This window comes from Manis pentadactyla, chromosome Y (genome assembly GCF_030020395.1).
Source record: "Manis pentadactyla isolate mManPen7 chromosome Y, mManPen7.hap1, whole genome shotgun sequence".
Lineage (NCBI taxonomy): Eukaryota > Metazoa > Chordata > Mammalia > Pholidota > Manidae > Manis > Manis pentadactyla.
This window is the reverse complement of record NC_080039.1, coordinates 30,545,057-30,571,532: the sequence shown is the minus strand read 5'-3', so window position 1 is coordinate 30,571,532 and position 26,476 is coordinate 30,545,057. Positions and strand designations below refer to the sequence as shown.

The 26,476-nt window shown below is 38.6% G+C and overlaps 1 pseudogene; it reads right to left on the bottom strand.

The window, feature by feature from the left end:
- LOC130682115 (putative bifunctional UDP-N-acetylglucosamine transferase and deubiquitinase ALG13) overlaps positions 1-26,476 on the bottom strand; it is a 101,901-nt pseudogene that overhangs the window by 52,353 nt on the left and 23,072 nt on the right.

The following is a 26,476-nucleotide window of genomic DNA, read 5'->3' as shown; positions in this document are numbered from 1 at the left end:
GGACTGCACAACCCAAGGAAGCTTAAGAACTACTGCCTTAAAGAATAGGACTGTAGCCATTAAAATAAAATCAGTGTCAATCATAATAAATAATTTTGAGCAGAATGTGGTAAAAATTCATAAAGACAATAAAGATCTAAAAGTTTCTGAAATGTTAATAGATGGAATATAACAATATATAAACGTCTCAAAATATTTCACAGGAATCAGTATCAATCAAGAAGCATATATTCTACTTTCCTGTTGGAAGCTAACTAGATTTGCTCACCTTTTGTCTAGTCACCTACAAAAATCATAAGAATTAAAAGAGCATACAATATTAAGATTGTGCTAAAATATTTCAGGAATTAATCAACTAACAGGGAACCAAATTAAATGTCATTCAGCAGTTATCCTTAACGTTTATCCACATAGTCTTTTACTGAAAAACACTATAGCTACTACTTTTAATAAAACTAATTTACATCACATTTTACCAAAATATCCCCAATAAGCACCATTATGACAGACCCTTAAATACCATTAAGACGTTACACAGGATAAGCACTGCTATGTTTTAGATGCTACTCCTGTAAATGCTTGATCCTACAAACTCACCATACAATGTGAGGGTCACAACTTCCTCCTGAACAAAAGACATAATACTTTGGAGTCAAGTCAAAGACTGTATGAAATGAGTATGTGCGTGATGACAGTATTTCCTAAAACCAGTACCAACTCCTAAGCAAGATAATGAGAAAAGAATACTGAGTTACAAAAGTACACTTATCATTTATGGAAAGCCTAAAGTGTTTCAGGCAGAGGCTTCAAGAATGAGTAAAACAGTTCATCCTCAACTACACTGTATGAGCATTCCTCCAGGGCAGGAATCCTGTCTTGAGTCCTGTGATACAAAAAAGTCTTACTATGCATTTTTGTTAAAATACTAAATAAGGAAATAAGTGGGCATGAGACACTTAGGAGGTAAAGCTCAGAATACATGGTGACCAATACAGGGTTGGAGATTAAGAGTTAAAGCGTGGGGGACTGACTAAACGGTAACACCATTATTACCACTAAATGGTGATAAGGATCCCAGAAGGATGAAAAGGAGAAATATGATTTTAGTTTGGGGCACATCGTTTAAGGTGCCTAGAGAGCTAACAGACAAACCAAGACCAAAAGGCAACTGGATGGAGGACTATAGATAGGGAAATCAGTAGTAGAAGCTGTGGAAGTGATAAAAATACCAAGGAAATATAAGTACATTAAAGAACAAAAATGGAAGCTAAAACACAAATATTTAAAGAGAAAACAAAAGAACCAGTAAAGAACTTGCAACTAGGTAAACCTACTGGGAAAATTTCTCCACATGAATTGTATAATTCTAAATAGCAAAGTAAAAATTGAAGTATATTAAATACCTGTGGCTATCATACAATCAAAATTTCTTGGATTTCAAATATTCTATTCTTATTCCCACAAATGGTGGAAATATAATTCAGTGTTCCAATTACAATTCCAAAGCCATCTTTTGGACACTTCATTTAACATGAAACTCCTTTTTCACATTATGCTCTGAGCCCATTCTCCTCGTTTATAAAATGAGATAATACTAACTATTTCATAGGGTTATTATAAAGATTAAATGTACTCATATGTGTAAAGTGCTCTGAATAGTACCTGATATATTACTAAGCATGCAACAGGCATTATTTTTCATTCCCTACTCCCCCACAGAAATGTGAAGCTAATTGTACAGCAGAAAATTGATTACTGCATAGCTATCAGGACTACTCATTCCAAATTGTTCTCAAAAATTAATTTCTAATAATTCACCGATAGATCTCCTTTCTCCGACTGTGTAAAGATTCTTGGTCATCTCTGCAAATTTTATATGTGAACAAATCAGTGGGATTAAGTGCTTAAACCATAATAAAGGGCCAAGAAAATTATCTAGATCACTGCTAGTCATTAATGACTTAGTCTGAGGAAGAGTTTCTAAGACTGAAAATATCAAAATGAACATATTTTTACACTGCCCTGTGTGTCTGCATTATTTGCCATTAAAGGCATACAAAGTAGTGCTCTAAGGTGCCTGAAATTAAAAAAACCTGATAGTACTTTCATATACTCTTTCTTACCTAACACCAAATCCTACCAGCTCTGACTTTTCCTCCAAAATTGTAAGCACAGTAATCTAAAATCTTTCCCATCACCCTATAACCTCACATCATCTTTTATCTACTCCAACATCAACAACTTTCTAATTATTACTTTTCCACCTCTGAACCTATCCACGATGCAAATTTCTCAAAACACTAACCTTTCTCTATTGCTTCCTTATTCCTGGAACTCGAAATACATGCAGCAGAAAGCTGCTATTAAATAAAGTGCACTCCACTTACTCATTGCTTTCAAGAATCTGAAGCTCTGTCTTGTAATAACACCAAACTGATTTCACTCCACTGAGCAAATTATTTCTAATAGAATTTTGATTATCATTAATTTTTTTCATAAGGACCAATGCCATGTAAACTTGGCAATTAATTCATCTTTGCCTCTTTCCTTATCTGTAAAATGAGTGGTTTCCATCTGGTATATTTAAAATTCTCTTCCAACTCCAAAAATCTAGTTATTTGTCTTAAAGCCCTCACTCATTCAATCTAGTACCAATCCCACTCAGAACATCTTGCTAGACTGCAAACACTCAGGAATCACAGATTTATAAGTCTGAGGTAAGGCTGTCATACACCAACAGAAAACTTAAATACACAAAGTGTTCAATTCCAACTGAAATGAGATGAACAGCTTCTGGAAATGAACAAGTTTCCTCTGAAGATTAAAGTAAACACTAAACAAAACTATAAAGAAACAAAAAGCTTACACCATATATTATGGTATGGTGGAAAGAGCACAGGAGTAGGAGTCGAGGAGCTGCTTCTAATGGCAGCTCTGCCAAAGGCTGTTAGACAAGTTATAACCTCTGACCTTCTTTCTCAACTGAGAAGATGATGAGATTGGACCAGACGATCTTGAGGATTCCTGCCAAATCAAATTGATGCGAAGATATCCTTTGATTTTTAAACCCCACAACTGACATAATTCTCACAAATATGTAATCAAAGGGATGTCACTATACACAGTTGACACCATTGACTTAAGCTTCTGCTAAACAAAAAAACTGAATCTGGGTTATGTATTCTTAGGGAAATAAAAAAAAGCCAAGGTTGTGGGGCCCTATGTTGCTTTTCAGCTGTCTGATGTTCTAAGTAAACCTTTCACTTGTTCCTGTTTCTCTATGGTTAGTCCTTCATGACATAAAATGATTAAAGATTGAGTAAACATAAATTTTAAGCCACAATTGTTTTTCTCAAACCAGAGAAACACTTTAAAAGCACAGAAGTCAAATTCTCCCCATATATTTGAATAGGGCCTTTTCTACAACATGAGCACATCGAAATACTATACAATTATGATTATGGTGCTGTGAATTCCTACCCATATAGATGCAAATTACTCACTTTTAAGCTTATCCTCAGCAAAATTGTAATCCAAGTTGGCTTCCTCTTGCTACCCAGAGTACTTCTTAGCCACCACCTTCTACCATTAGTAAGAATTTATTTTTAATAAACATTAGCGTAAGTAAAACACAATCAGGAAAATAAATCTACAAAAACATCACATAATGCATCCCCAGGCAAATGTTTAGAATATTCAACATTTTGGGATAATACAGTGGAAAGTAGGTCTTCATAGTGAATGCTCTTTTTTTATGAATGGATTATACCTAAACTTTCTACCAGGAAACTATGAACACTTATGGCTTATCTGGTTTACTTTTTGGTCTTAAAAGTAAACTCTGTTCATCAGAATTCCTTAATATATGTGTATCTTCAATTGTGTGAACTCTAAATGATATATTTAGGCATTACACACATCAGATCACTTACACATTTGTACAACTAATTTTCTAAGCACAAAAATTATCAATACCTCTGATGTTACAATGAATGTTTCAATACCACTGCAAGAGAGGGCCTTAAAAAATAACATCAAGTCCTATTGGCATTAAGTCTTTTCTGATTTACTCTTCTCAAACCAGTAAAGCTTTGACATCAGGCAAGATTATTTTGTCACTTTCTATTTGTATTTTAGAGGAAAGTGAACAAACACATCCACTTCACCCTTCAGGATAAAGAGAGTTTCTCCAAGTACAATACATCAAATGACTTGATAGTTAATCTTGTTCATTTCTTTTTTTTTTTTTCAGACTGAAAAAGAAATTATTTTATTTCTTCCCTTACACAATGATGGCATTTGGCATTTTTTTTATAGTTATTTTTTATTGAAGGGTAGTTGACGCACAGTATTACATTACATTAGTTTCAAGCGTACAACACAGTGCTAAAACATTTATATACATAATTCTAGGTTCCAGCTATCACCCTACCAAGCTGTTACAATATCTTGACTATATTCCTTATGCTATACATTACATCCCAGTTACTTATTTATTTTACCATTGGAAGTCTGTCTTTTTTTTTTTTTGTGAGGGCATCTCTCATATTTATTGATCAAATGGTTGTTAACAACAATAAAATTCTGTATAGGGGAGTCAATGCTCAATGCACAATCATTAATCCACCCCAAGCCTAATTTTTGTCAGTCTCCAATCTTCTGAGGCATAACAAACAAGTTCTTACATGGAGAATGAATTCTTACATAATGAATAAGTTACATAGTGAACAGTAGTACAAGGGCAGCCATCACAGAAACCTTCGGTTTTGCTCATGCATTATGAACTATAAACAGTGAGTTCAAATATGAATACTGATTTGGTTTTTATACTTGATTTATATGTGGATACCACATTTCTCTCTTTATTATTATTATTTTTAATAAAATACTGAAGTGGTAGGTAGATACAAGATAAAGGTAGAAAACATAGTTTAGTGTTGTAAGAGAGCAAATGTAGATGATCAGGTGTGTGCCTGTAGACTATGTGTTAATCCAAGCTAGACAAGGGCAATAAAACATCTACATAAGCAGATTTCTCTCAGAACGGGGGGGTGAGGTTCTAAGCCTCACCTCTGTTGATCCCCAATTTCTCACCTGATGACCCCCCCTGCGACTGTGCCTGTCTTAGGTTGTTCCTCCCTTGAGGAATCTTACCCATCTCTGGCTAACCAGTCATCTTCCGGGGCCATACAGGGAAATGTAAAGTTGGTAAGTGAGAGAGAAGCCTTATTGTTTGAAATGGTTAGCTTTTTACTTCTTTGCATATTTATGCCCTGCAGCTTCTATGCCCAGCATTTGTCTTGAGGAATATTTACCACTTGGAAGAATTATGATACTCAGTAAATTTGATAGGAGGCATGAGTTCTATTTAAGGGTTGTAATTAGGAAGGAAGAAGAAAAGCTATAGAAGTAGCAGGCGGAAGAAAACATGGGAAGATTGATTATTTCTTTGACATACCTTCTTGTACAGTAACTTCAGCTTGTATAGGTTTTAAGCTACTACTTAAATTGCGCACACATATTAACATAATAGGAGTATAGTTACATAACCAAAGCATACCTATAATTACCAGCCATCTCCAGTGAAACCACGAAAACCAGTTAGGCACCTTAGGCATTTGTGAAAACTTATCTATGATATGGTGGACATTGTCCAACTGAACTTGAACAGTCTGAGAGAAATCAGACAAATTAAAACAACCCATTCCTGGGGAATGTTCACATCCCTTATGTTCTTTTAACAGTAAATAGTCTGTAGTTGTAAGATTTTGGAGTGCTACAATTTGCACTTCTAATTCTTGGTTGAGTTCCAACAGTATAGATCCAGTCAAATTTCTTGTTTTACTGTATTCACAGGCCAGCTTAGGTATCTCCTTCCTCATTCCCATGATAAGTTCAGGAACTGGTGGGATGAGTGCATCTACAGCTGTAGCAGTGCGTGGATCTTTGTTGGGGTTTTTTGATGATCATCTTCTGGCATGAGTCTTCCAGAGAGTGCTGATGTTGGAAGTTCTCTTTCATATCATATCTTAGTTCATTTTCGGGGTAGCCCAATTAGGCTTTGATCTTCTGTATAAACACAAACAGACCCTTTGCCTACACTTTTATATGCCCTTTATACCCTTGTGCAGAACTCATTGGAGGTTATCACACAGGAACAGCCCTTTTTGATTTTGTTTTTGGTATCACTAATCTACACTTACATGATGAATATTATGTTTACTAGGCTCTCCCCTGTACCATGTCTCCCCTATAAACCCCTTTACAGTCACTGTCCATCAGCATAGCAAAATGTTGTAGAATCACTACTTGCCTTCTCTGTGTTGTACAGCCCTCCCTTTTCTCCTACCCCCCCATGTATGTTAATCTTAATACACCCCTACTTCTCCCCCCTACTTCTCCCTCCCTACCCACCGATCCTCCCCAGTCCCTTTCCCTTTGGTACCTGTTAGTCCATTCTTGAGTTCTGTGATTCTGCTGCTGTTTGGTTCCTTCAGTTTTTCCTTTGTTCTTATATTCCACAGATAAGTGAAATCATTTGGTATTTCTCTTTCTCCGCTTGGCTTGTTTCACTGAGCATAATACCCTCCAGCTCCATCCATGTTGCTGCAAATGATTGGATTTGCCCTTTTCTTATGGCTGAGTAGTATTCCATTCTGTATATGTACCACATCTTCTTTATCCATTCATCTATTGATGGACATTTAGGTTGCTTCCAATTCTTGGCTACTGTAAATAGTGCTGCAATAAACATAGGGGTGCATCTGTCTTTCTCAAACTTGATTGCTGCGTTCTTAGGGTAAATTTCTAGGAGTGGAATTCCTGGGTCAAATGGTAAGTCTGTTTTGAGCATTTTGATGTACCTCCATACTGCTTTCCACAATGGTTGAACTAACTTACATTCCCACCAGCAGTGTAGAAGGGTTCCCCTTTCTCCACAGCCTCGCCAACATTTGTTGTTGTTTGTCTTTTGTATGGCAGCCATCCTTCCTGGTGTGAGGTGATACCTCATTGTAGTTTTAATTTGCATTTCTCTGATAATTAGCGATGTGGAGCATCTTTTCATGTGTCTGTTGGCCATCTGTATTTCTTTTTTGGAGAACTGTCTGTTCAGTTCCTCTGCCCATTTTTTAATTGGGTTATTTGTTTTTTGTTTGTTGAGGCGTGTGAGCTCCTTATATATTCTGGACGTCAAGCCTTTATCGGATGTGTCATTTTCAAATATATTCTCCCATACTGTAGGGATCCTTCTTGTTCTATTAATGGTGTCTTCTGCTGTACAGAAGCTTTTCAGCTTAATATAGTCCCACTTACTCATTTTTGCTGTTGTTTTCCTTGCCTTGGGAGGGGAGATATGTTCAAGAAGAGGTCACTCATGTTTATGTCTAAGAGGTTTTTGCCTATGTTTTCTTCCAAGAGTTTAATGGTTTCATGGCTTACATTCAGGTGTTTGATCCATTTTGAGTTTACTTTTGTATATGGGGTTAGACATTGGTCCAGTTTCATTCTCCTACATGTAGCTGTCCAGTTTTGCCAGCACCACCTGTTGAAGAGACTGTCATTTCGCCATTGTATGTCCATGGCTCCTTTATCAAATATTAATTGACCGTATATGTCTGGGTTAATATCTGGATTCTCTAGTCTCTTCCATTGGTCTGTGGCTCTGCTCTTGTGCCAGTACCAAATTGTCTTGATTACTATGGCTTTATAGTAGAGCTTGAAGTTGGGGAGTGAGTTCCCCCCTACTTTATTATTCTTTCTCAGGATTGCTTTGGCTATTCGGGGTCTTTGGTGTTTCCATATGAATTTTTGAATTATTTGTTCCAGTTCATTGAAGAATGTTGCTGGTAGTTTCATAGGGATTGCATCAAATCTGTATATTGCTTTGGGCAGGATGGCCATTTTGACGATATAAATTCTTCCTAGCCACGAGCATGGGATGAGTTTCCATCTGTTAGTGTCCCCTTTAATTTCTCTTAAGAGTGACTTGTAGTTTTCAGAGTATAAGTCTTTCACTTCTTTGGTTAGGTTTATTCCTAGGTATTTTATCTTTTTTGATGCAATTGTGAATGGAGTTGTTTTCCTGATTTCTCTTTCTGTTGGTTCATTGTTAGTATATAGGAAAGCCACAGATTTCTGTGTGTTGATTTTGTATCCTGCAACTTTGCTGTATTCCGATATCAGTTCTAGTAGTTTTGGGGTGGAGTCTTTAGGGTTTTTTATGTACTGTATCATGTCATCTGCAAATAGTGACAGCTTAACTTCTTCTTTACCAATCTGGATTCCTTGTATTTCTTTGTTTTGTCTGATTGCCGTGGCTAGGACCTCCAATACTATGTCAAATAACAGTGGAGAGAGTGGGCATCCCTGTCTAGTTCCCGATCTCAGAGGAAATGCTTTCAGCTTCTCGCTGTTCAATATAATGTTGGCTGTGGGTTTATCATAGATGACCTTTATTATGTTGAGGTACTTGCCCTCTATTCCCATTTTGCTGAGGGTTTTTATCATGAATGGATGTTGAACTTTGTCAAATGCTTTCTCAGCATCTATGGAGATGATCATGTGGTTTTTGTCTTTCTTTTTGTTGATGTGGTGGATGATGTTGATGGACTTTCGAATGTTGTACCATCCTTGCATCCCTGGGATGAATCCCCCTTGGTCATGGTGTATGATCCTTTTGATGTATTTTTGAATTCGGTTTGCTAATATTTTGTTGAGTATTTTTGCATCTACGTTCATCAGGGATATTGGTCTGTAGTTTTCTTTTTTTGGTGGGGTCTTTGCCTGGTTTTGGTATTAGGGTGATGTTAGCTTCATAGAATGAGTTTGGGAGTATCCCCTCCTCCTCTATTTTTTGGAAATCTTTAAGGAGAATGGGTATTATGTCTTCCCTGTATGTCTGATAAAATTCCGAGGTAAATCCATCTGGCCCGGGGGTTTTGTTCTTTGGTAGTTTTTTTGATTACCGCTTCAATTTCATTGCTGGTAATTGGTCTGTTTAGATTTTCTGTTTCTTCCTGGGTCAATCTTGGAAGGTTGTATTTTTCTAGGAAGTTGTCCATTTCTTCTAGGTTTCCCAGCTTGTTAGCATATAGGTTTTCATAGTATTCTCTAATAATTCTTTGTATTTCTGTGGGGTCTGTCGTGATTTTTCCTTTCTCGTTTCTGATACTGTTGATTTGTGTTGACTCTCTTTTCCTCTTAATAAGTCTGGCTAGAGGCTTATCTATTTTATTTTATCGAAGAACCAGCTCTTGGTTTCATTCATTTTTGCTATTGTTTTATTCTTCTCAATTTTATTTATTTCTTCTCTGATCTTTATTATGTCCCTCCTTCTGCTGACCTTAGGCCTCATCTGTTCTTCTTTTTCCAATTTCCATAATTGTGACATTAGACCATTCATTTGGGATTGCTCTTCCTTTTTTAAATATGCGTGGATTGCTATATACTTTCCTCTTAAGACTGCTTTTGCTGTGTCCCACAGAAGTTGGGGCTTAGTGTTGTTGCTGTCATTTGTTTCCATATATTGCTGGATCTCCATTTTGATTTGGTTATTGATCCACTGATTATTTAGGAGCGTGTTGTTAAGCCTCCATGTGTTTGTGAGCCTCTTTGCTTTCTTTGTACAGTTTATTTCTAGTTTTATGCCTTTGTGGTCTGAAAAGTTGGTTGGTAGGATTTCAATCTTTTGGAATTTTCTGAGGCTCTTTTTGTGGCCTAGTATGTGGTCTATTCTGGAGAATGTTCCATGTGCACTTGAGAAGAATGTATATCCCACTGCTTTTGGATGTAGAGTTCTATAGATGTCTATTAGGTCCGTGTGCTCTACTGTGTTGTTCAGTGCTTCCGTGTCCTTACTTATTTTCTGCCCAGTGGATCTATCCTTTGGGGTGAGTGGTGTGTTGAAGTCTCCTAGAATGAATGCATTGCAGTCTATATCCCCCTTTAGTTCTGTTAGTATTTGTTTCACATATGCTGGTGCTCCTATGTTGGGTGCATATAGATTTAGAATGGTTATATCCTCGTTTGACTGAGCCCTTTATCATTATGTAGTGTCCTTCTTTATCTCTTGTTACTTTCTTTGTTTTGAAGTCTATTTTGTCTGATATTAGTACTGCAACCCCTGCTTTCTTCTCACTGCTGTTTGCTTGAAATATGTTTTTTCATCCCTTGACTTTTAGTCTGTACATGTCTTTGGGTTTAAGGTGAGTTTCTTGTAAGCAGCATATAGATGGGTCTTGCTTTTTTATCCATTCTGTTACTCTGTGTCTTTTGATTGGTGCATTCAACCCATTAACATTTAGGGTGACTATTGAAAGATATGTACTTATTGCCATTGCAGGCTTTAAATTCATGGTTACTAAAGGTTCAAGGTTAGCCTCTTTACTATCTTACTGCCTAACTTAGCTCGCTTATTGAGCTGTTATATACACTGTCTGGAGATTCTTTTCTTCTCTCCCTTCTTGTTCCTCCTCCTCGATTCTTCATATGTTGGGTGTTTTTTGCTGTGCTCTTTCTAGGAGTGCTCCCATCTAGAGCAGTCTCTGTAAGATGTTCTGTAGAGGTGGTTTGTGGAAAGCAAATTCCCTCAGCTGTTGTTTGTCTGGGAATTGTTTAATCCCACCATCATATTTGAATGATAGTCGTGCTGGATACAGTATCCTTGGTTCAAGGCCCTTCTGTTTCGTTGTATTAAATATATCATGCCATTCTCTTCTGGCCTGTAGGTTTCTGTTGAGAAATCTGATGTTAGCCTGATGGCTTTTCCTTTATAGGTGACCTTTCTCCCTCTAGCTACCTTTAACACTCTTTCGTTGCCCTTGATCTTTGCCATTTTAATTATTATGTGTCTTGGTCTTGTCCTTCTTGGATCCTTTCTGTTGGGGGTTCTGTGTATTTCCGTGGACTGTTTGATTACTTCCTCCCCCAGTGTGGGGACGTTTTCAGCAATTATTTCTTCTAAGATACTTTCCATCTCTTTGCCTCTCTCTTCTTCTTCTGGGACCCCTATAATACGGATATTGCTCCTTTTAGATTGGTCACACAGTTCGCTTAATATTGTTTCATTCCTGGAGATCCTTTTATCTCTCTCTATGTCAGCTTCCATGCGTTCCTGTTCTCTGATTTCAATTCCATCAATGGCCTCTTGCATTCTATCCATTCTGCTTATAAACCCTTCCAGAGTTTGTTTCATTTCTGCGATCTCCTTTCTGGCATCTGTGATCTCTTTCCGGACTTCATCCCATTTCTCTTGCGTATTTCTCTGCATCTCTGTCAGCATGTTTATGATTCTTATTTTGAATTCTTTGTCAGGAAGACTGGTTAGGTCTGTCTCCTTCTCTGGTGTTGTCTCTGTGATCTTTGTCTGCCTGTAGCTTTGCCTTTTCATGGTGATAGGAATAGTCTGCAGAGCTGGGACGAGTGACGGCTGGAAGAACTTCCCTTCTTGTTGGTTTGTGGCCCTCCTCTCCTGGGAGAACAGCGGCCTCTAGTGGCTTGTGCTGCACAGCTGCGCGCAGACAGGGTTTCTGCTTCCTGCCCGGCTGCTATGGAGTTAATCTCCGCTGTTGCTGTGGGCGTGGCCTGGCTCGGGCAGCTGCTCCAAAATGGTGGAGTCGCGTTGGAGCAGGAGCTGCTGGGAGGCTATTTATCTCCGTAAGGGGCCTCCCTGCTCCCTGCAGCCCAGGGGTTAGGGTGCCCAGAGATCCCGGATTCCCTATCTCTGGATTAAGTGACCCGCCCTGCCCCTTTAAGACTTCCAAAAAGCACCTGCCAAAACAAAACGACGACCACCAAAAAAAAAAAAAAAGAAAAAGAAAAAAAATTTTTTAATTAAAAAAAAGTTTTTTTTAATTAAAAAAAAAGGTGGTCGCTTGTTTTTCTTTATTCTCCGGTGCCAGCCTCAGGCCTCTGCTCACCGGTCTTGCTGTCCTGTTTCCCTAGTATTGGGGTCCCTATCCCTTTAAGACTTCCAAAAAGCGCTCGCCAAAACAAAACAGCGAAAAAGCAAAAAAAAAAAAAATGGTCGCGCGCTTTTCTTATGCCCTCTGTCGCCCAGCCTCCAGTGCCTGCTCACTGTTCTTGCTGCCCTGTTTTCCTAGTATCGAGCGCCCTGCACTCTGGCCCGGATGGCTGGGCCTGGGTGCTCGGCAGTCCTGGGCTCCGTCTCCCTCCCGCTCTGCCTGCTCTTCTCCCGCCGGGAGCTGGGGGGAGGGGCGCTCGGCTCCCGCGGGGCTGGGGCTTGTATCTTACCCACTTCGCGAGGCGCTGGGTTCTCACAGGTGCGGATGTGGTCTGGATATTGTCCTGTGTCCTCTGGTCTTTATTCTAGGAAGGGTTGTCTTTGTTATATTTTCATAGATATATGTTGTTTTGGGAGGAGATTTCCGCTGCTCTACTCACGCCGCCATCTTCTGCCCCTCCTCCCTCTTGTTCATTTCTTTTAGGTAACTACTGAGCTTTTTATTTCAGAGCACCATGCATCATTTTTGCTTGTCTCTTTTAAAAAATTTGGTTCCTTGGATTAAGTAGCTAAAGGTGCTCTTTTTTAAGAAGTTTGTTACTATTTCATTTTTAAAATTCAAACTAGTAACTATCTTTGAGGTTCTTGTCTAAGTTCTTAAGCTTTGTTCATTTTTTTCATGATTCTGAATCCACTTAGGATTCTAGGACAAAAACCTATGAATAGTTACTACATATTTCTTTTACGAAAATATGAGAAAAATATCTAATCAATTTATTAAATTGCAATTAGGATTTGGACCCTAATGCTAACATTTACACCATAAAATTTTCTATACATTCTATAAATGTAGGAAATTTATATTATTCTGCAAACATGTATTATGTATTTAATTTGACTTAACCATATTCCATAGGCTGGATTGGTGGGGTGTTTTTAAAGTGTTCAGAGTTTTAAGTATTTATTTTTGTAATCCAACAACTTTATCCAAAAATGTAGAAAATTTTTCTGGCTGGCCAGGAGGAAACATTTCAGTGTTGATAAGTCCACTGGCTGTAATAACCAAGGAAGTGTGCTGAAATGATAGAAGAAAAATATTAGTAACATGGAAGAAAATCCCATAATTCATCTGCTATCCACTTGATATCTGAATCTAACTTCCAAGCACACTGTGATGCTTCTCAAACTGCACATCAATAAGTATTTTGATACTACAGATATACATACCAAGATTAAAGCAGTATGAAGAGACTATATGTCGATATCAATCCAACACATACCTTTTCTCTTATGTCAACTGAAATATTTCAGAAACATTATTTCATAGAAGATGTGGTCACATGGCTTTGGAACACTTCTCAAGACTGGGCATACGAAATTGGAGGTAAAATTAATTTATGAAAACAGAATAAATGTAACTTTAACTAACAGCTACCAGATAAGAACAATAAGCTGGGGAGACTACTAAACCATGCATGAAGATTGTGGAAAAACTTTTTTTGCCAATAATTTTCTAACATAAATACATATACAATTAAGCAATGCACAGCCACCATGCACATCGGTAATAAGGTTCCAAATCACAACATACAGCTATTCAGAAATTTAATTAAACCAGTCACTTAAATTAGAATAGACATACAACCACCCAGCCCAGATTTGGGGCAAATAAATGATATACCTAAAATAAAAATACAACCAATTACTGATTCTTATGGCATTCATGTGTGTGACTTTCTTGAAATTAATATAACAAAGAAAGATTTCTAAAAAACTGTAAAAAATGAATAAAGTGGAGACTTGTATAGCTTCCTCCTCTTCAACCAAAGTATAGGATATGTTCATGAAATCAATGTTTTCTCTTTTTTTAATGTACCAACATAAAATTAAAGTTGATTCAACATTCAGAATGAAAATAATCATCAAAAGTGAATGGGAAAAACTGATTTGCATAAACCAATTAGGAAGGTGAAAGTTTATTCTCTTTAGAAATGTCTGTTAACCACTAATAATCTCAACTACCCAGAGACAGATATGTCCATTATCTGAAGCCCACATAATTTTGATTAACTAGTTTCTCCCCTGACTCACTATGCTTTCTAGAATGGCTTCTATTATTATAAAACCACCCTGACATTCCCTCTTCTCCATCATTATAGGGAATAGGACACCAACAGCTGCTCTTGAAACAATCAATAAATCTGTCCCCTCTCCATGAGAATAGGAATCTGTTTTGTTCGGTGATGTATGCTAAGTGCCTATAATAATGCCTGGCATATAGTAGGCATGCAATAAATATTTAATGATAAACAGGTGTTCATTTTTATTTTAAATTGCCTAAGAGACACATAAAATTAAAAGAAAAGCTCAATATGTTCTAGTCAGTTTCTTCTAAGATTCATTTATCTTAATTTCAATTTATTTTAACTTAAAAATTATCTATTTTGTAATACTTCTTCACTGACGTCTTTACTTTTTACAACATCAAATTAGTATAGCTTTTAAACTCAAACAATTGGAAATTACTGACCTGACCCTTTGTCAAGCTTCTACTGTCTCAAGAAGCATTAGTAAGGAAAAAAAACAGCAATTTTCTTCATCCTTCTATTGTGATGTTGATCAGTTCTTGCAGAATTCTAATATACTTCTAGAAAATAAAGTAATAAAGTACCTTACCATAAAGTAATGCCTTTGCCTAAAATATTCCAATGGCTTCTCATTAAACAGAATAAAATCAGAACTCATACGAGCTGTCCCCACTCAGCCTCATTTTACACTACATTCTTCCTTGTTCACTATACTTCTGTCACACTAAATTTCCCTCTGTTCCTCAAATGCACCAAACTCCACGTTCATTCCTAACTTAGGGCCTTTTGCAATTGCTGCTGTTCTTTCTGCCTCTAGCTTCCCATTACTACTTCTTCCTTGTCACTGAGGTATCACCTCAAACGTTATACACCCAAGTCATGGCTGCCCTGAATTTATATAATTAGTCTTCACCCACCACACCCATTCCATCATCCTGCCTTATTTTCTTCATAACACATTTCACCATGTGAAACTATCTTGATGGCTTATTTATGAACTGTTTACTAACTCCCACAACTAGAACATAAGCACCATGAAAGAAGGGACTTTTTCTCTTGTATTTCCCTGTATCCATAGCACATAAAGTAATGGCTGCCACTTATTAGGTTTAGTTGAATTAATGAATGAGTAAAAACTTAATTTAGGGATTCCAGTGCATTTACTGAAGGCAAAACTTTAATTAATAAGCAAATGCATTCCTTGGATAAAGAAAATCTAAGCAAATTAAAAAACTATATTCTTGTGACTTGCATGTCCAGATGAATATACATACATGTGCGCGTGCACACACACACACACACACACACAGATACTCACATGCAATGAAATTATACTTGAAAGAAATACAACACAGAAATGACAGTTGAAGTGGGAAAAGGTAGGAGGTCAAAAAGACAGAAAGGTTAGGCAGGTAGGCAAGAGCTAGGGAGACATTAAATAGCTCAAATCATCAGTCTCTAGCATACCTGCAGGTAAAATACAAGAGATGTCTGTCTTTGTAGAACTGCTTTGCCAATTCCAGCTGATGATTGCTTATCAATTTTTCATTTACAACCACTACAAGTGGCTTTCCTTTTTCAAGAGTCTCCAAACAACTTTCCGCACCTACACAAATAAATCAAATGTGTTAATACAGTTTTAAAAAAATGAAGGTGTTGCACCAAGCTTTACAGCTAGGACTCAAAAGATAAAAAACTTGAAGAAGAGCTATTTTGAGGGTTAAAGATGGTAGTGTGAGAGGAGAGACAGAGACTTCCTCCTAAAAATGAATACAATGAGAAAATTTAATTGGAGCAACTAATCCTGAAAAGCAACAGGAAAGAGGGCGGTGTCAGATTGCATACACCTTGAGAAAAGAGCAGACCCCATGGAACAGGGTAAAGTACCAGAGCTGTGGCTCCGCGGGACCCGAGCCCTTCCCCCACCCCAGCTAACAGGCTGGAGGAAGAGAAACGGAGCAGGGAAGGAGTGGAAGGCTTGGGACTGCTTAATACCTAGCTCCAGAGATCTGCTCTGGGAGCACAAACCTACATTTCATGGTGCTTTCAAGAGTCTCGCACGACTACTGGGTTGGAAAGTTAATACAGACAGAGTTCCTGGGGAGACTGGGATTCCGGCAGCTTGTGGAAAGCAGGGATCCATATCCGGCTGCTCTGAGACAAAAATTTATACCTGTGTGTCCGGCCCACTGGCTCAGGCGGTGGAGACAGGCACAGCAGCTGGGAGGCAGGGAACAGCTCTTTCCTCCCCCCCAGGCACCAGTACCGCTCCCCTGCGACCCCCGACATTGCTTCAGGGGCTGAGCAGATCCAGAATAGAGCTTCTGGACACTAGAGGGCGCCATATACAAACATGAAACGCCAAAGGAACCCTGCCCAGAGTAAAATTATTAATACAACTCCCGAGAAAGATTTAAATGACATGGACCTCGAGACTCTTCCTGAAAGGGAGTTCAAAATAAAAATTATCAACATTCTAATGGAGGTATGGAAAGACATCCAAGAACTCAGGAATGAATTCAGGTCAGAGATCAAATCGTAGAAGAGAATGATGGAGGGTATTAAAAGCAGGCTGGATACAGTGGAGGAGACAATAAATGATATATAAACTAGAGAAGAGGAATACAAAGAAGCTGAGGCACAGAGAGAAAAAAGGATCTCTAAAAATGAAAGAATATTGAGAGAACTGTGTGACCAATTCAAGCAGAACAATATTCGCATTATAGGGATACGAGAAGAAGAAGAAGAGAGAGAGAAAGGGATAGAAAGTGTCTTTGAGGAGGTAGTTGCTAAAAACTTCCCCAATCTGGGGAAGAAGATCATCTCTCAGGCCCCGGAGATCCACAGATCTCCAAACACAAGGGACCCAAGGGAGACAACAGCAAGATACATAGTAATTAAAATGGGAAAGATCAAGGATAAGGACAGACTGTTAAAAGCAGCCAGAGGCAGAAATAAGATCACATACAAAGGAAAGTCCATAAGGCTAACATTAGCCTTCTCAGCGGAAACCTTACAGACCAGAAGGGAGTGGCATGATGTATAAAATGCCATGAAGCAAAAGGGCCTGGAACCAAGATTACTTTATCTGGCAAGATTATCATTTAAATTTGAAGGAGGGATTAAACAATTTCCAGATAAGGAAAAGCTGAGAGAGTCTACCTCCCACAAACCATCTCTGCAGCCTATTTTGGAGGGAATGCTATAGATGGAACTGTTCCTAGGGTTGGATAGCTGTCACCAGAGGTAGTAAAATGATGGAAGGGAGTGTGGAGCAGCTGATTGCAAGGCAAATGAACAATTAAATTGATTATCCTCAAAGTCAATCAAGGGATAGATAAAACGTACAGAATTTGATACCTAATATATAAAAAATGAAGGAGGAAGAAAAAGGAGGAGAAATAGAAAAGAACCTTTAGATTGTGTTTGTAACAGCATACTAAGTGAGTTAAGTTAGACTCTTAGATAGTAAGGAAAGTAACCTGGAACCTTTGGTAACCATGAATCTAAAGCCTGAAATGGCAATAAGTACATACCTATCGATAACCACCCTAAATGTAAATGGACTGAATGAACCAATCAAAAGATATAGTATGGTCAGTGAATGGATAAAAAACAAGGCCCATCTACATGCTGCTTACAAGAGACTCACCTCAAACCCAAAGACATGCACAGACTAAAAGCCAAGGGAGGGAAAATGATATTTCATGCAAACAATGGGAGAAAAAGCAGGTGTTGCAGTACTAGTATCAGACAAAATAGACTTCAAAACAAAGAAAGTAACAAGAGATAAATATGGACATTATATAATGATAAAGGGCTCAGTCCAACAAGAGGATATCACCGTTACAAATATATGCACCCAGCACAGGAGCACCACCATCTGTGAAACAAATACTAACAGAACTAAAGGAGGAAATAGACTGCAATGCATTCATTTTAGGAGACTTCAACACTCCACTCACCCCAAAGGATAGATCCCTGGGCAGAAAGTAAGTAAGGACACGGAGGCACTGAACAACACAGTAGAACAGACGGACCTAATAGACATCTATAGAACTCAACACCCAAAAGCAACAGGATACACATTCTTCTCACATGCACATGCAACATTCTCCAGAATAGACCACATACTTGGCTAAAAAAGAGCCTCAGTAAATTCAAAAAGATTGAAATTCTATCAAACAACTTTTCAGACCACAAAGTTATAAAACTAGAAATAACTTGTACAGAGAAAGCAAAAAGGCTCACAAACACATGGAGGCTTAACAACACACTTCTAAACACTCAATGGATCAATGACCAAATTAAAATGGAGATCTAGCAATATATGGAAATAAATGAAAACAACAACACAAAGCCCCAAATTCTGTGGGACGCAGCGAGAGCAGTCTAAAGAGGGAAGTATACAGAGATCCAGGCATAATTTAAAAAGGAAGAACAAACCCAAACAAATAGTCTAACGTCACAATTATCAAAATTGGAAAAAGAAGAGCAAATGAGGCACATAATAAAGATCATGAGGGACATAATAAAGATCAGAGAAGAAATAAACAAAATAGAGAAGAATAAAACAATAGAAAAAAATCAATGAAACCAAGAGCTGGTTCTCTGAGAAAATAAACAAAATAGATAAGCCTATAGCCAGACTTACTAAGAGAAAAAGAGAATCAACACACATCAACAGAATCAGAAATGAGAAAGGAAACATCACGACGGACCCAACAGAAATACAAAGAATTATTAGAGACTACTATGAAAACCTATATGCTAACAAGCTGAAAAACCTAGAAGAAATGGACAACTTCCTAGAAAAATAAAACCTTCCAAGACTGAACAAGGAAGAAATACAAAATCTAAACAAACCAATTATCAGCAAAGAAATTGAAGCAGTAATCAAAAAACTACCCAAGAAATAAAACCCCGGGCAAGATGTATTTACCTCGGAATTTTATCGGACATACAGAGAGGATATAATACACATTCTCCTTAAAGTTTTCCAAAAAATAGAAGAGGAGGGAATGCTCCCAAACTCATTCTATGAAGCCAGCGTAACCCTAATACCAAAACCAGGCAGAGAACCCACCAAAACAGAAAATTACAGACCAATATCCCTGATGAACGTAGATGCAAAAATACTCAACAGAATATTAGCAAACCGAATTCAAAAATATATCAAAAAGGATCATACACCATGACCAAGTGGGATTCATCCCAGGGATGCAAGGATGGTACAACATTCGAAAATCCATCCTCATCATCCACGACATAAACAAAAAGAAAGACAAAAACAGATGATCATCCCCATAGATGCTGAAAAAGCATTTGACAAAATTCAACATCCATTCATGATAAAAACCATCAGCAAAATGGGTATACAGGGCAAGTACCTCAACTTAATAAAGGACATATATGGTAAACCCACAGCCAACATCATACTGAACAGCGAGAAGCTGAAAGCTTTTCCTCTGAGATCGGGGACAAGACAGGGATGCCCACTCTCCCCACTGTTATTTAACATAGTACTGGAGGTCACAGCCACAGCAATTAGACAAAACAAAGAAATACAAGGAATCCAGATTGGTAAAGAAGAAGTTAAAACTGCCACTATTTGAAGATGACATGATATTGTACATAAAAATCCCTAAAGACTCCACTCCAAAACTACTACTATTTCTGACGCTGGAATAGAGCAAAGTTGCAGGATACAAAGTTAACACACAGAAATCTGTGGCTTTCCTATACAATAACAATGAACCAATAGAATGAGAAATCAGGAAAACAATTCCACTCACAATTGCATCAAAAAGAATAACATACCTAGGAATAAACCTAACCAAAGAAGTGAAAGACTTATACCCTGAAAACCATAAGACACTCTTAAGAGAAACTAAAGGGGACACTAACACATGGAAACTCATCCCATGCTCACAGCTAGGAATAATTAATATAGTCAAAATGGCCATCCTGCCCAAAGCAATATACAGATTTGAACCAATCCCTATCAAATTACCAAAAACATTCTTTAACGAACTGGAACAAATAGTTCAAAAATTCATGTGGAACGACCAAAGACCCTGAATAGCCAAAGCAATCCTGAGAAAGAAGAATAAAGTGAGGGGGATCTCACTCTCCAACTTCAAGCTCTACTATAAAGCCATATTAAGCAAGATAATTTGCTTCCAGGCACAAAACAGAGCCACAGACCAGTAGAACAGATTACAGACTCCAGACATTAACCCAAACATATATGGTCAATTAATATTCAATAAATGAGGCATGGACATACAATGGGGGAAATGACAGTCTCTTCAACAGATGGTGCTGGCAAAACTGGACAGCTACATGTAAGAGAATGAAATTAGATCACTGTCTAACCCCATACACAAAAGTAAATTCAAAATGGATCAAAGACCTGAATGTAAGTCATGAAACCATAAAACTCTTAAAAAAAACATAGGCAAAAATCTCTTGGACATAAACATTAGCGACTTCTTCATGAACATACCTCCGCAGGCAAGGGAGAAAAAAGCAAAAATGAACAAGTTGGACTACATGAAGCTGAAAAGCTTCTGTACAGCAAAGGACACCATCAATAGAACAAAAAGGTACCCTACAGTACGGGAGAATATATTCATAAATGACAGATCCAATAAAGGCTTGATATCCAAATATATAAAGAGCTCACACACCTCAATAAACAAAAAGCAAATAATCCAATTAAAAAATGGGCAGAGGAGCTGAACAGTTCTCCAAAGAAGAAATTCATATGGCCAACAGACACATGGAAAGATGCTCCACATCACTAGTTATCAGAGAAGTGCAAATTAAAACCACAATGAAATATCACCTCACACCAGTAAGGATGGCTACCAATTCAAAGACAAACAACAACAAATGTTGGCAAGGTACTGGAGAAAGGAGAACTGTCCTACACTGTTGGTGGAAATGTAAATTAGTTCAACTGTTGTGGAAAGCAGTATGGAGGCTCCTCAAAATGCTCAAAATAGACTTACCATTTGACCCAGGAATTCCACTTCTAGGATTTTACCCGAAGAATGCATCACTCCTGTTTGAAAAAGACAGATGCACCCCTATGTTTATCGCAGCACTAGTTACAATAGCCAAGAAATGGAAGCAACCTAAGTGTCCATCAGTAGAGGAATGGATAAAGAAGATGTGGTACATATACACAATTGAGTATTATTCAGCCATAAGAAGAAAACAAATCCTACAATTGCAACAACATGGATGGAGCTAGAGGGTATTATGTTCAGTGAAATAAGCCATGCAGAGAAAGACAAATACCAAATGATTTCACTCATCTGTGGAGTATAAGAACAAAGGAAAAACTGAAGGAACAAAACAGCAGCAGAATCACAGAACCCATGAATGGACTAACAGTTAGCAAAGGGAAAGAGACTGGGGAGAATGGGAGGGTAGGGAGGAACAAGGTCAGGGAAGAAGAAAGGGGGTATTATGATTAGCATGTATAATGTAGGGGGTGGGGGAAAGGGGAGGGCTGTACAACACAGAGAACACAAGTAGTGATTCTACAACATGTTACTATGCTGATGGACAGTGGCTGTAATGGGGGTTTGTGCAGGGGACTTGGGGTAGGGGAGAGCCTAGTAAACATAATGTTCTTCATGTAATTGTAGATTAATGATAACAAAATAAAAAGTTTAAAAAAAAAACTTAGTTGCAACACTACAATCCAGGCCTTTTAATTATATACCTTTAAAATGACAAAAATGTAATTATCAGTTGCTCTCTAATGAAGTGTTATAAAACTGACTTGGAAAACATTCTTTACCACTGATGACCCATGACTGAGTGCTTTGCCACCTGCCCTCTAGTACTAAGCCCTAAGTATGAGTCTTGAATCTACATCAGTCTCAGGTTCAACACACTGTACATGAAACTGAATGTACTTCCATTCAAACACAAGTAGAAAAAGCAAGCCTTCAATAGGAAGACTCACCAATAAAGAAAAATTTTTAACACTGTTTATGATTCTGCCTGTGAGGTACCACCCTAAAAATAGTCAAGAACAAATCTCCACTAATGTTCGTATATACAATACTTGGGTCAATTCAACTTTGAAATCTAAAATCATTTTAGCTACTTTAAGTGAGAGCAAAGAGACTGATAAGTAACTAGGCAAAATCTTTAGGTGATGCTAGGGTAGTAGTTAAAACAAACTCTAGCAGCAGACTGTTTACCATTTACTGACTAGACAAGTTACTTAACCTCTGTGTCTCAGTTTCTTCCTGTGAAATGCACACACTAGAGTTCATAGGACTGTTTGGGAGAATTCAACAAGTTATATACACAAATCATGCAAAACCATACCAAAATCTATTACTATCGTATACATTTCTAATCACCAAATCTGGTAGTAATGTCTATTTTGAAAGACCTCTCTTCAAATTAGGCTTTTTAAAAACCAAGAAACTTACTTCCTCACTTTTCCAGCAGTCAAAACAGCAATCCTCCCCAAAAGCAGTTCTTTTGAAGGTACTGGCAATCTAACCACAACAGGATGGTTCTCTAAGAAGCTAGCAATGAGTTACACAGTATGTGATGGTTAAAGAACATTTTTGAAAGCATTCATTTCACACTCACTTTTAACAAATATGTAAAAAATCTTTCTAAGCTAATTTCTCCATGATCAATCCAACCAACTGGCTGGCTGAACACTCCTGCTTAAGCCCAAACAGTAATTTCAAGTTTCACAACCCTTTGCATGTGTTATCAGGTAAATTATTTTTTCCCTCTGTGTTAAGGGTTTCTTAAAGTTGGGTTGGTGATTTAATTTTTCTCAGCCTTCTGTCACCCAGAAATAAATTATCTCCACAAATGTTCTCAATTGTTATATTCGAGCATTACATTCAAAAGGGCTACAGTGAGTTACTCTAGTGATTTCACTGTACCTCAAAAGGTTCAGATTTGTGACTGTCTACCAAAACCGAACTCTTTGAGATTCTAAAACACTTGACCTGCATGACTAATAACAAGATCTGCCTTCCCAAGGTCTTCTGTCAAGGAATTCTTGTACCTGTAAACATCCAGAGTAAATGACTCCGTACTGAATGGCTCAGGTACCACCTTTCCTCTACCTATTTGCAGGACAAGCCGGTTGTAACCAAGTCTCTTGATTATCTAAATAGAGAAAACTGAAAAAAACGGGCTTTTTCAACAGGCTACTGTGAAAACCGCAGTAACAACGACCCCTACGGTCGGTGTTCAGGCCAGAGCACGGGCTGTCCAAAAGAATGACCGAATTCAGTTAAGTTTTCCAAAACGACTTTTCCCTGTACTGGGCCCAGCAAGTTAGCTCACTTGGCCGGAATGGACGTAAGCGACCTGGCTGACCAAGCCGTGAAAGAACTGGCCACTCGAGGGGCATGAGATCAGGCAAGGACTCTGAAAAGGGTGTCGAAAACTAGTGAGGAGACCAAGAAATTGGCCCGCTCGGCCTCCCGGATGGGGCTGCGCGAACTATGAGCCCTGAGGAGAAGGCGCGCTCAGGACTCACCGCGCGCCCAAAAACGCCTGCCGCGAGGGCGCCTCAGGCGGCCGGGCGCGGGCGCGGCTCCAGCACGGCGGGGCTGAGCCGAGACGACGCGCCTGGCAGGCCCAGCGGAGCGCGCGGAGGCGGCCGCTGCCCACCACGCGGCCCAAAGCGAGCCAGTGGAGCCGGCGAGAGCAGCCCCGGCCCTCAGGAAGAAGGGGCGAAGTTATTGGGCAGAGAGGCGGAGGCGGAGAATCTGAGGAAAAAAGCCAGGGGCAGGGAGAAGGCGCCGGAAAAGGGCGGGGGAGCGATCCGCGGAGGCAGAGGGCCCTGAGGGCCGGGTGGGCCGCAAGAGGGCCCAGCCGGGCGCGGGGAGGAGCTAGCGAAGCGGGCGGAGGCACCTGACTGAGCGCTGCGATCAGGCCGAGGTTACCGAGGCTAGCGGTAAGGCTGGTGGTGGCAAGCTACAAGCGGCGAGCTCAGCGAACAACGCCGCTGCCCGCCTGCTCGCCTCCTCAACTCACTGGCCGACTGGCGTGCGCCGATACGCACGCGATGAGGTCGTCAAAGCTGATGGTCCCTACAGTAACAAACACTTCGTCGCGCGGGCTCGTTCCCCGAACCGCAACGACCGGATATGACGTACAGAATCCAGGAGCGCAGGGGCCGCGGGGGGTGCGGGAGGCGGAAGTCCGCCACGGCCGCCATAGGGCGATGGAAATCAGATCTTTGGGGCGGGGAGGGTGGAGTCAAAGACTATTTATGGCCCACCAGCCGGCCACTGATGATAACCCTCTGCGTGTATAAGTCACGGCAGCCTCACCAGGAGGAGAAGGAGGAGGGAACTGACAGACTTAATTTAGCTCTTAAAACGTCGTGGTTAAGCAAGAACAGTGAAGCCTCATACCCTATCCTAAGAGTTCACATAATTGGTTGGGTACCACAAATCTTTTCAATGATGCTGAGGTTTGGGATTCTTTATTTGTGAACATGTTTTGCCCATATACATTTGAGTGGTGGTTTTGCCTCAACAGACTGCAATCCAAAAATGATGCTATTTCAAAATAATTGGCAATGGTCTCCTACAAATGTGATTCTCAAGAAGCCAGAGCGCTTATGGGGTCCCTGGGAAGCTGCAGAGTCAAACTCCACTAACAAGTTGTGTGTGTAAAATAAGAGGCATTAAGGCCTGAAACCTACATCTATAATTCATTGAACCCATCCATTGAACCATTTAAAATGTAAGGATATGATAAATTATGATTAAATTTAAAGTTATACATTTAGCATGAATAAAAAGCATATTTATGCTTTGTCCTGCCTGATGATATACAGGAAGAAAGCTGTGAGAAGAAATTATTTTGAAAGAGAAAGAGGACTGGCGGTGAATTAGGGCTAAAACATATGCTGAAAAAACCTAGTCTATTTCTGCTGGATTCTTTATATCTTGTAGCTTGTTTAATTGCATTTTTGAGGAGTGGTGTTTTGCTATCCTTTTCTTGATGCCAAATTTCAAGAACGAATGATGCAGTGCAGCTAAGGTTCATAATGACAAATGTAGAAAGGCTGTGGTTAAATAGTAAAACATAAGCATACTTATATTTTCTGCCCAATAAGAGTAATAAATTATGAGTACTTATTAAACTATAAAGACAACAAATATTCCAAAGTATTCTGAAAGTCAGAAAGGCCTTTACCTCTTGTGTCTGTAAGATTTTTTCATATATCTGTAAAATATTAAAGGAGCACTGTTTTAATTAGCTCGTAGAGTGAGTAAACATATATATAAATCAAATGGACTTAAATTTCCAGAAAATAAGAAAATTGAACTTATAATTTAAATGTGCTAGACTTAATAAAACATCTTGCACAAGCTGATACACAAATGTTTTAAGAATCCAAGATTACATAATTAATGGAAAATTTTAGCAAGTCTTTTCTCTGTTATATTAGTGTTAAATATAATACAAGCATGCGTTTTGTTTTACTTGGGTGTTTTTACTAAACTCATACATGCTTACTGATCAAATAAATTAATGTTACTTTGAAAATGTTTATAATTATGAAAAATAGAAATTTGTTTTCAACTACATTAAATCAGTATTCTGACAAATGTTATTTCAACAACAACTGTTTTATATTATAGCAGCTTGAGGATAATTTCCAAAATCTTTAAGCAACTAAAAGTTGTGGCCTGACATTAAACTGAGTAAATTAATAGTTAATCATTGCACAGCTACTTTATAAGTAATATGTTGAAACACTAGTTTATACAAAGCATAATGCTAAATTGACATCCTTTTGCTTCATACTTTGAAATGCTATAGAGAAGCTATTATCTTGGAGTTGAGGAATGTGTTCATTTTCACCATTATAAGAAGTTATGAAAAAGATTTGATGGCTATAGAAAATTCTGTCATGTACATTCTAAAGCTCTGCTAGTCTGTTAAAATGCTTGCATAAATCAGACAGTTCTCAATTATGTACCCTGCACTTTTCTTTTTACAATAAAGGTTAGTGTAACTCCGGGGAGAGGATATCCAGGGGCAAAATACCTAGCTGAAACCGAAATCAGTCAAAGGGAGAAATAAAGTTTAAAACCTATTTATTGTTTACAAACAGCGGTCCGGGGTCCTTTCTCTCCTGCTCCATCAGAAGCAAGCAAATACCGTACCGGTCCTCTCCAGCCTCTCAGGTTCAGATAAGCCCTGGGTTGCCCTCATAATTATCCATTAATATGGAGATGAACTACCTCTCTCCACCCCTTAGGAACCCCTGCTGATATGGAAATTCACTAAAGCCAGGGGAGAGATTCTGGAAATCCTGCAATTTTACCCACAGTTAGTCACATTGGTTAAAATTTAGAATTAATATAGGTGGTTGAGGGTCTTCAAGCAGTAACAGTGACAG